This window comes from Nomascus leucogenys, chromosome 5 (assembly GCF_006542625.1).
Source record: "Nomascus leucogenys isolate Asia chromosome 5, Asia_NLE_v1, whole genome shotgun sequence".
Classification (NCBI taxonomy): domain Eukaryota; kingdom Metazoa; phylum Chordata; class Mammalia; order Primates; family Hylobatidae; genus Nomascus; species Nomascus leucogenys.
This window is the reverse complement of record NC_044385.1, coordinates 53,022,143-53,032,632: the sequence shown is the minus strand read 5'-3', so window position 1 is coordinate 53,032,632 and position 10,490 is coordinate 53,022,143. Positions and strand designations below refer to the sequence as shown.

The following is a 10,490-nucleotide window of genomic DNA, read 5'->3' as shown; positions in this document are numbered from 1 at the left end:
CCCAAAAGGAATGCGGCACAACTGTCCCCAGTGACTGGAAAGTTCCTTTGGGTGTCTGCCTTTTCACTCTGGTTCACATCAGTCCTCTGAGAATCTTAGTTCACAAAAATGTCTGACTTCAGCCCAAAAGAGTAAAGATAACGTAGAGGCTTTGGAATAAGAAGTGCATGCATTTAAATCTCAACAACCTCACTTACCAAAATCTTGGGTTAAGTCACTTAATCTGTTTCTTTAACTATAAAATGGAAGTGATCCCTACGTCATATGGTTGTTCTGAGGATGAAATCAGATAAGGAGAGGAGGGCCCTTAAAAAAGGTCAGTTTCCCTTGGACCAACAACTCGGATGCCCATCTCATACCTTCATGCCTCATTATAGACCCTGATCGGGGCACCATCCTACCTTCAGTACCAGGCACTGAGATGCAAATCCTTCACAGGAGATGCACACATCCATCCTGGGCCATGACAGGCAGCCCTGACTGAGCACTGGACTTGTCCTCCCACACCCTCCTGGACTTGCTCCTGTGATCTAACCACACATACCACCTCCCCACGTGGCTCTATCTGCCCCCATGTCTCCAGTCCATCCCCACAGTCTTGACATACACTATGGTACCAGGCTCCGCACAGGCCATGGGGCCCTGGAGGTGTTCTCTGGCTTTATCAGCCCATGAGCAGCTCTTGTGGAAGGAGCCAGCAAGACAGCAAACTCAGTCCATGCTTTCCTCACAGTCACTCCAAGTCTCAGAAAAGCAAAGCAAAATGAGGGCCTCCCACAGACAGCAGGCTGGTGGGAAAGGGTGGTATCTCTTACATATCTCAGAGGGAGGTAACACGCCCAAAAAAGTGACCAGCACAAGGTACAGATCTTCTCTAAAGCTGTGGCTGCAGCCTTAGGGACACTCGAGCCAGGGGACAGAGCCAAGATATGCATTAAACAATTCACAGAGCTGACTGGACCAGGATTCAATGGAATAGAGAAGGTACTGACCAATCAGGGCCCCTGGCAGGGCCTCTCCCCCACAACTCCCAGCCAAGCCACACCACCTCAGCTCCAGAGCCACCAGCTCTGTTAACCTCTGCTGGATCCTGGATGGAGAGTCCCCATGCTGCCTCCTGATTCCCAGACCTCAGAAATTCAAAGGTTCAAGAAAAAAGTGCCAGACACGCTGGCCCCTCTCTCAGGAGATACCAACTGTTCTGCTATCCTCATTGGGAACACACAATGCCCCATGTCATGTGTGTAGAACCCAGGCTGGTGAGCAAGGAGGAAAAGAACCAGATGAGGGACAAAAATAGGAAAATCAGCAGGGAAGCACCAATCCCAATTCTGGAAACATCAGAGGCCACAGAGATAACTGCATGACCAGGAGCAAAACCAACCTCCCCTTTACTTTCCACTCTGGTTTTCCCAATCTAACCAAGGACAGGGCTATTCGTGGGAATGGGGTCACAAAGAGCTATGCCCAGGGATGCACGGCACATATGAGGGCTGAGACTCCCAAGCACAGCCAGCAGCTATGTCTGGCTCCGGCCCTACAGCCAGGGCTGGCGAGACTCTAGCCAACACTTCTTGAGGGACTTGGCTCGCTCCTCTTAAGTCTCCCCAGCTGCACCCAAGTCGATATCTCTCCACTCCAACACCCCCTGCCATCCCTCACTGTAGTACTGCTGGAGGGCTGAGACCTGTCAGGGTCCTTGAAGGAAGAGACACCAGATTCTTCCAAACAGCCCTGGATTCCTCAGGCTGTTCACAGCCAACCTAGAGACTCATCTCAAATGGATAGAGGAGAAGAAGAAATAACAGGAAGCAGAATTGGCCAGTCTTCCCTGGATAGCAACGGGAACAGCATGGGGAAGAGGAACCCCCCATCCCCACCGAAACATATGAGCAGAGAGAGGTGACCACTGTGTGGCCAGAGGTAGGATCCCATAGGTACCTCCGAAAATTACCCAGCATAATTCCTTTTATCTTTACAGCCCAGACCAATCTGCTGTTGGCTAATTCCAACTGGCTTTACTGGCCAAGAATGCTGTAGTCATCTACTCGATAGGAGAGAGATTTCCTAGTGATGTGCGGGCACCGAGAGTCTGCTTTGTGAATCGTATCAATGATGCCACTGACCTCCCCGATTCTGCAGGCCATCATCATTTTTCATTTTTAATCACCATTGCTATTACTGTGATTGGCAACAAGTGAGGCAGAAAAAAAGCATTTCTTTGTCAACTTCCTAGAGATGCTTTGCAATGGCTTACTGGACCAGGGATTTTTTTTTTTTTTAAGGCAAAGGTAATGAAGGCCTAGAAGAAGAAAGTGGCTCATTCAAAGAAACCCCAAAATTAGGGAGAGTCCCAAAGTTCACTGCTCGGTCCAGTCCAAACTCCAGACCACCATCCTAGACTAAGCCCCCTCAAGGCAAAATGTATCTAGAGTTAAGACAGGCTATCCACTGAGACTACACAGGGGAGAGAATCCCCAGGCACCAGGAAGGCTCCAAGGATTACCGAGGAGTTAAACCCAGAACCTCTTGCTGGATGCTGGAGCCAAAGAGAGTTTCTATTACTGTGGGAGGCCCAAATGCTCTGCCAACTGCCACACCCAGCAACACTACCCAGCTATCTCCCACACGTCCGCACAGCCCGACCACTTCAGCTGCCCATCCTGCCCCCAACCCTGTGCTGGTTACTAACCCCATTCACAGAAAAGCCAGAAGGAGAAGAATGCAAAAAAGAGAACAATTGTTTGGGAGATTCTGAATAGAGACGTCTGAGGATTCCCTGGTGGAATAAGGAAAATGGTGTTCATGGGAAGGAAGGAGGATGGGGGGAAGGCTGGAGGGAGCAGCCTATGCTGGACTTACCTGGGAGGCAGAGAGCGGTTAAATCCTATTTCCTTGCTGCATCCAGTTTCCAGTAAGCAGCCTGGTGATGATTCACTGACAAGACTGGAGTCATGTCGCATCAGTCAGCACTTGTGGTCACAAAACCACAAAAATTGGTGGCTCAACAGCACCTATGAGAGGAAAGAGGGGAATATCCAACCCACCCTGCCCTGAACCAGACAACTCAACATGCTCACCCACCACCAAAACTCCTCCAGAGGACAGCTGAGCCCTCTCTGCCTAACTGGAGCCAGATCTCCAGAAACCCCAAATGGGTAAGGATGAAGAGTAGACACAGACCCAGGATGCCAGTCACTGTGTTTGCCCTCATATATCCTAAAGAAAATCAAAGGTAGGAGGAAGTGGTGGAGGAAGGCAGGGAATGCAAGAGGTCCGAAAGAAGGAAGAGAGAGGTCAAAAGACATCCTTAGGCAAAGCATGGCAAACGGGAAACCAGGAAGAGAAAGCGGAGGCAGGGCTCAACTGTACCTTCAGCCATGTCACATGCCCCTAGCTTCTCTCCCTCTAAGCTCAATATCCATCGGAGAGTTATCAGCCCCTCCTGGCCCTCATCCCACATCAGCACCTTCATCTAGCATGACCTTTCAATCTATCAGCATCTGCAATACAGGAGGAAAGTAAGCAGCCCTGAACCAGACAGACACATACATACACACACACACACACACACACACACACACACACACACACACACCCCTTCCCAGAATAAAAGGCCCTTGGAGATGGCTCACGCTCTCTAGGTTCTGGTTCTCTGATAGAAGTGCTCCACTCCCACAGGGGAGGGCAGACACGTCTGATAAGAATTGCTTAGCACAATGCTATATATAGTCTAGGTTCCTACCAGCCTGGAGATGTGGAGCTAGAACTTGGCAGAGAACCATGCTAGGTGCTGGCAAGGACCATCCTCCCACTGCCAGCCAATGGGGAGCCTCACTTCCCGGCTGGGGGCCGTGAGGGCACACAGGGTCCTTCCAGGCAGCCCATTAACACTCCGCACTGAGGGACACAGGCTGTTGGCTCCGTTTTAGGGAAAATCAACTTCTCCCAAATGTGAGGGGGATGTGTGGGGGCTGAACAGCAAATTCTAGCTTCTCTGCAGCTATCCAGTAGCATGAGAAAATCAATCTAGTCCTCTCTTCTGGAGGACTAAGGGCGGGGTGTGTGGGAGAAGAATGGAGAAGGCATAGCAGGTGGCTGGGCTCAATAAACATCTATCCATTTCTGATGTTCGAAGAAATAAAGGAATGTAAAAGAATGCAGATGAATACTTACTGCAGAGAGCGGGGCTGCCAGGCATCTCCTTTTTTTGTTCCAAATACATGCAAGTGAGCCACTCTATCCGGCAGTATGACGGCTGTCTCCGGCACACTGGCACCATCCTCAGCTGAGCCTGAGTCGCCAAGAGGTTGTCACCCACTCACAGAGCAAGCTGCACTCTTCTGAGTCCTCTGTGAGGAAGAAGAGAAAGGAAGATAGGTGGGCTCAGCTCACAGAGCCAACCAAGCAATGAATCGAGCAGATCTCAACCAGGGGCCCATCTGGGGTTAGTATGTGGCTCTGGGACGATGACCCTCAGCTGTTGCCTGCCATCCAATGAAAGACGCAAGACAAATATTGGGCAAAATGACATGGGATGTATGTCCTGGAGAAAGGCCAGTAACAGAGGGTACAGGGTCTGATGAAGGAGGGCCGTTTACCACCTCTTTCAGAAAATGAACCTGAGAGACCACAGAGCTGCCTGAAGCCCGAAATCCAGGCTCTTATCATATACACAGCTTGGGACAAAGAAAATGAGACATGAAAGGTTCCAACGTCCATAAACATACAATCTTTTTAGGTCAAGCTGCTCTCTACTCGGGTGCAAAACATGACATGAAGGGGCTGTGTCTGCCTTTGCACTCTGAGTGGGGACGGCTGGCTCCCATCCCCTGCCCTGCTTAACTCTCTCATGTGACCTCGGTCACATCTCCCTGCCCTGCTCTGGCTCCCAAGGCCCAGGAGCCACTCCTACCAGAGATCCCAAATGAGTCACCCTGGGAGGTCCTTGGAGAGAAGAGGAGGTGCTCAGTGACAAATGTCACTGCTAGCATCATCCGCGAGAAAGCATGAGACTGAAAAATAGTACCCAGTGAAAGGACGGAGGGGGCTCCAGCCAAGTTGTCCCTCATCCTCATAAGCAATTGTTTGTCCCTCTGCCCCACGCTCCAGCTGAGGGGGTAGAGAAGAGAAAGGGGAGGATGGTTTGTCCGCATTCAGTGGCGGTAGAGGTGCATCTTCTCTCTCGGTCACAAGAAGGCGGGGCGGGGCGGGGCGGGGCGGGGGGATCACGCGCCTATAGCGCAAGGCTGCGGTATGGAGAAAAGCCTAGAACCCACAGCAGCCATGATGACGCAAACAAAATTAAAAGGGTCAAGAACTCAAGGCCCACTGTTTCACCTAAGAAGAAAATGAAGAAGACGAAGGTGAGAAGAGAAGCTCTGATTTGGGTCAATATGGAAAGGGGAGGCTGACGCAGGCTGCCCAAGAGCCGGCCTTTAGCTTAGTGACGGTGATGCGGATCCGCCATCTTGAAGCGCCACCCGGCAGAGGACTCTGAAGACGCCACAGCCCCACCATGGCCACTTCTCCCGGGGTACAGGTGCGCCCGCATTCACTGAGGTCGGCCTGGCCCACCCCCACCCCAAGAAGCGAATCGCCCTTCATTCAAGGCAATGACCAGCAAGACTATCACAAACAGAACCACGGTGAAAAATCCCAAAGGGCTTTCTGGGCCCTGGGAAGATGTCTGTCATCTGGGACTAGTAGGAAGAACTCAAAAAGTGACCCTATTTGCCAAGCTCATCTAATAACACATACAGCTGTTATTTTCTTTTCAGACTCTAAAATGCAAGGGTTCCCAGAGTCCTGCTGAGTTACCTGGTGTCGCTCCCATCCTGATGCCCGGGCAGTGGCCGCCTTCTCTGTCCAGCCCTCCCTGAAAATGACCCCAGGCTAAGGATCAGCTCAGAGCCCCGAGCTGTTTTTGTAGCTTTCATGTTGACAGAACATCCTGGCCACTCTGCTGAGAGCTTCATCTCCCGGCTCCCGATACACTGAGTCATCTTCCAAAGAGGAAAAAAAACAACAAAGCAAGCCGTCACCAGGGTCCCCATTGCCGTCGACTGACGACTCACTGGCTGTCGTCACTCTCTGCTCCGCGGCCCCCGAATTGGTAACGAGGGGCTTCAGGGTGCCCAGCTCCCCTCCCACGGGACTCAGCAGCGTCAGGAAGCAGGCAGCTACTGCTGAGATTCAGAAAGAAGGGAAACTAACCTGGCATCAAAAGACTCCCAGGAAAGCTTACTGACCCTCCCTCTGCCGTCACCAGCCCCCACCACTCCGTGCCACAGCATGTTTCTGATGCAGAAGTAAAGGGGTATTTATGCCAGGTGGGGGACAGTACCACCTTGCAGACTTGAAGGGCGTAATGCCTAGGTTACCTCCTCCACACCCCTGCTGTGATACCACTTAGGGCACAGGAGCTCCTGCCTCCCCCATTTCTTCTCTAGCCCCCTGCTACGCTCCCATTTTAAGTCCCTGATAAACCACGGGGCAGGGATGGGAACCTATTTGCTGCCAATATATTAGGCATTTCTGTATAACAGTTGTAGTAGCTCCATCTCACTGAATGAGGACATGAAAACTTAAGAGAAATCATATGACTTGTCTAAAGTCACTCAGCTAGGAAGAAGAAGAATCACAATGAAAACCTAGGTCTGTCCAAGTCCAGTGTCTCTGCTCCCTGTTCTCTAATTCTGGAGCTTATTCTGGCTTTGAAGATGCTATATCCCACTCCACCTCTCCTTCCTCTTGTACGAGGAAGGCAACCAGGATAACTGAGTCAGTTAATCCATCAACAAGAAAAAAGCCATCATCTTGAGTGAACCTGACCGCAAAGGAAGAGGAGAAAGTTAATGACAGTGTCAAGGAACAGCTGAGGGACCCAGACCATGGACACAAGATTGACCACCCAAACTCCCTCAGAGTATTAGGGACTTACAAAATTCCTTAAATAGACAAATTTTGGGGATCTACTTCATAACAGCCATCTTGTAAACACCAATAATTCAGAGAGGAAAAATGTAAAGGCTTTGGAAGACCAGGGCTCTAGTCATGACCAGGCCACTTACTAGCCATGGGATGCTCCCCACAGGGCTATGGAAAGGAATAAATGAAGTAACTGCAGGGAAAATGTCTAACATGGTATCTGTCAAACAGAAGGCATCAAATAGGTATTTGTTTTCCTTCTCCTTTCTCTAGCCTCCATCCAGGAGCTCCCAATCTGATAGGTGACATAAGACTTATACACAAGGAATCATAACACAACAAAAGTACCACAAAAAGGGACAGACTGTATGGAAGTTTGGCCGAAAGGGCAGGGGTGGTTATGAGAACTGCTTCTTGCAAAGGAAATCAGGAGAGGTCCACGGAGAAAGTGAGACTGCCACAGGTGGATGCAGAGGAGAAGAGGCATGGAAAACATCACTGGTGAAAACAGATAGGAAAAGCAAGAAAAGGAAGTTGCCTGGTTTTGTTGGAACCTGTGGTCCACCAAGAGAAACTGAGAGAGGTAAGACTGTACAGGAAACCTAAGGCCAGTTACGGACAGCATTGAGCATCACGCTAAAGGGAAGGAATTTTACTCTGGGAATGATGAGAAACCATTTTAAGTTTCTGAGCAAGAAAGACAAGATGGCCGCTGCACGCAGAAGGGCCTGGAGAGAGGGGGAACGGGCAGCGGGGAGCCTCACAAGAGGACTATAGCTGGAACCATGGCACTGGCAGGGGGCATGGAGGAGAAAGAGAAGAAAAACAGTAAGCAGGCAGGACCATCCGAACAGATCCTCAATGCTGCCATGGACCTCACTTCCCTGTCCCCACAGGGAGGCTGCTGGAGACAGAGCCTATTTGGGGAACACAAACCACGGGTCTGACACGTCTGAGATGAGCTGCTGAGCCTCTGCCTCCACTCTCATTCAGACACTCAGCTTCTCCGAACTACTCCAAGCATCAAGCTGATGAGGACATGGGAAACCCACGCTCTGGCAAAGCTGGGCCCAGGTGGTGAACCCCTACCCAGACGCCTTCCACCTGAATCCCCACCCAGGACTGTGTCCAAGGGTGGGACTAGGCGGCTCTGCCCCTGGAGCCACCTTCATTGCGGCAGCCACCACTGTGCCCGCCTCTGCTGTGCTTTTGCCCCCCCTTCCCCTCCTCCGTCATAGCCCCCGCCCCCCGCCCACTCTGCGGAACTGGCACAGCAGGACAGAAAAACCAACGCCACCATGTCGGAGACCAGCAGAAATGGCTCCAAAATGGCAGCTCATCGGAGGAGTCCAGAAAGATCATAAACCCACCCAGGGAAAAGAGGGGAAGCCAGTGACAAGAGGAGTAAACTGTCAAAACTACCTCCCAACCAAGCCCCCCATAATCATCACATCTTTTCCTTCAGAAACATCCTCTCAAAAATCAGATGGGACATGAGTGAAAGAAGGGTGCCACCCCCTCCACCAGAGAGGCCCTAGGGGCCATAGGTGGTATGGGGCACTCAGAAGGATGTTCTGTAGCCTCTTCCCCAAGTTGAGGCTAGAAAACCACCACTGCTGTCCTCAAGCTTAGCTCCTGCCAGTAACTAGACAAGAGTTAGCCCTCCCAGGGATTGCAGTCCTTCACTGCTCCCCAGTCAGACCCTCCCCAGCTCTATGGGCCCTGGGGAGCAAGAAGGTAGGGTTGCAAGGAAGGGCCGAGAAGGCGCGTGCCATGCCCTCAGTTATGTAATAAGAAGGGCGGTGCTCGTCCTAGGCCAGAGACCCAGGGCGCACTGCGCTTCCAGATGCGCAGTCTCGGGTGGGGGCCACTGCGCATGGCGCAGGGCTTGGTAAACCCCCTCCCCACAAACGTGAGACCTGCGACAAAGACAGGTTAGAGAGCCGGGACCCTGATTTTTCGAGGCCTCCCTCCCCCAACCAAAGGCGAACAGCCTGCTGCCCTAGTTTTATTCTGATTCTCCTCATTCCCTAGACTGACAAACCTTTCTAACCCGGGGCCTCCAAACCTCCCGTCTCCCACTGACTTTTCTGGAAATCCCAACAAATACGGAGTTTCCGAGCAATTTCCTGGGGTCAGTCCCCCATCCTCACCTTTCCAAGCACCACGTAGTAGTAGCTTCCAGAAGGTAGATCTTTCCCATACTGGGCTCAGCTCACGACTGGCTCTTGAGGGCCTCTGGACAGCCCCGGACGTCAATGCAAATCTGTTGTCCCCAGGGAGTAGCCCGGAGTCAGCAGGAAGCCCAGGGTGGTGGCAGTATCAGCAGCAGCAGCTCTGCCCTACCTTGCCCGTGCGTTTCCAGGGGAGCCAAGAATTATTTTGCCGCAACACTGAGGTGTGGCTGATTGGAAAATTCCCTTTTCCAACACCAAACTACAGAATAAATATTTTCTTCCAGTTTGGTCAACCCTCTGCATACCCATCTCCCTAGCATTCTTCCCTCTAAATAAAAAGTTTTGGGAACCCTGAGCTCTTCCTCCTTATAGTGCGTGAAATTTTAAAAGGCATAGGAAGAGGCTTCAACTGGGCAGTCAAAAGCAGGCATAGACACAGGAGCCTACGCACACCCCTAAAGAGATTTTAGAAAGCTGCTGGGCTTCTCCCCGCTCCCCTTTAAGCAAGTGAAATGCAAATTCAGATTTGATACCCTGCCCTGAGCCAATCAAAAAAAGCTTTTCACCTGCCATTGGCCCACCCACCAATCAGAGGAAGTGTCTGGAGGGAGAGCCCTCCCCTGGCCAATGGAAGGCCAGCTCAGTCACTTAGTTAATGATGCAGCAGTACAGGGAAGGCCATCACATGTGAACTGGAAGGGAGCCAACATGGAGACACAGAGAGCGCAAGGTAAACAACTTTCCAACGCCAAAAGGATGACATTTAATCTCTAAATGCTAGCTTCCCTTCTTAGCTCATCCTTAACCCCTCTCAGCTGGCCACAGAGACCCCAGGAATCTCACTACCTGTCCCCATAGAGCTCCTAACCAGATGCAACAGTGACTGCGTCACCATTCCCCACTTTTCCCAACTACGCAGTGACAAACCTACCAGCTTTACCCCACTTCTCCCAGCCCACACCCCACCCTGGCCACTCGGCTCCCCACCAGTCTCATTCCCAGGGCCAGACCTTTCAATAAGGCAACCCCTGGGAGAAAACTGTCCCTCTGTCTTCCTTTCGGCACTTCTCACTCCCTTACCTTCCACATAAGACCTGCACGGACAGACAGATGGACGCTGACACCCAAACAACTTGGAGAACCAGTCTGTCTGTCCACTAGAAGGAAATAGGGTAAAGGCTGGGAGGTCAGGTGGGAAGCAGGGGATGGTTCACTCCTCTCTCCTCTACCCTGGTCAGGCTTGAGCAGCTGACACTAGGGAAAAGAAATTAAAGTGGGAAAAAACCCTCCCTCAGAGAAATAAATAGCAAAAATCGAGAAAGAAGGTGAGAAAGACAGAGCACCCACATACACAGAGACAGCGCCCCTGATCCCCAGCAAATA

At 51.5% G+C, this 10,490-nt stretch overlaps 1 long non-coding RNA gene across 10 annotated transcripts in view; it reads right to left on the bottom strand.

Annotated features, from left to right (window-relative positions):
- The window catches only part of LOC105739765, a 67,268-nt gene that overhangs the window by 11,575 nt on the left and 45,203 nt on the right, over positions 1-10,490 (bottom strand). For 8 of the 10 annotated variants that reach the window (XR_004030110.1, XR_004030117.1, XR_004030116.1 and 5 more), the window contains exons 1-3: positions 9,084-10,489; positions 4,177-4,352; positions 2,863-3,014 (exon numbers count right to left, since the gene is read on the bottom strand). This is a non-coding gene — a long non-coding RNA (uncharacterized LOC105739765). Of the gene's footprint in view, positions 1-2,862; positions 3,015-4,176; positions 4,353-9,083; position 10,490 lie in introns of those variants that run through there. The other 2 variants (XR_004030111.1, XR_004030115.1) reach the window with 1 other exon arrangement.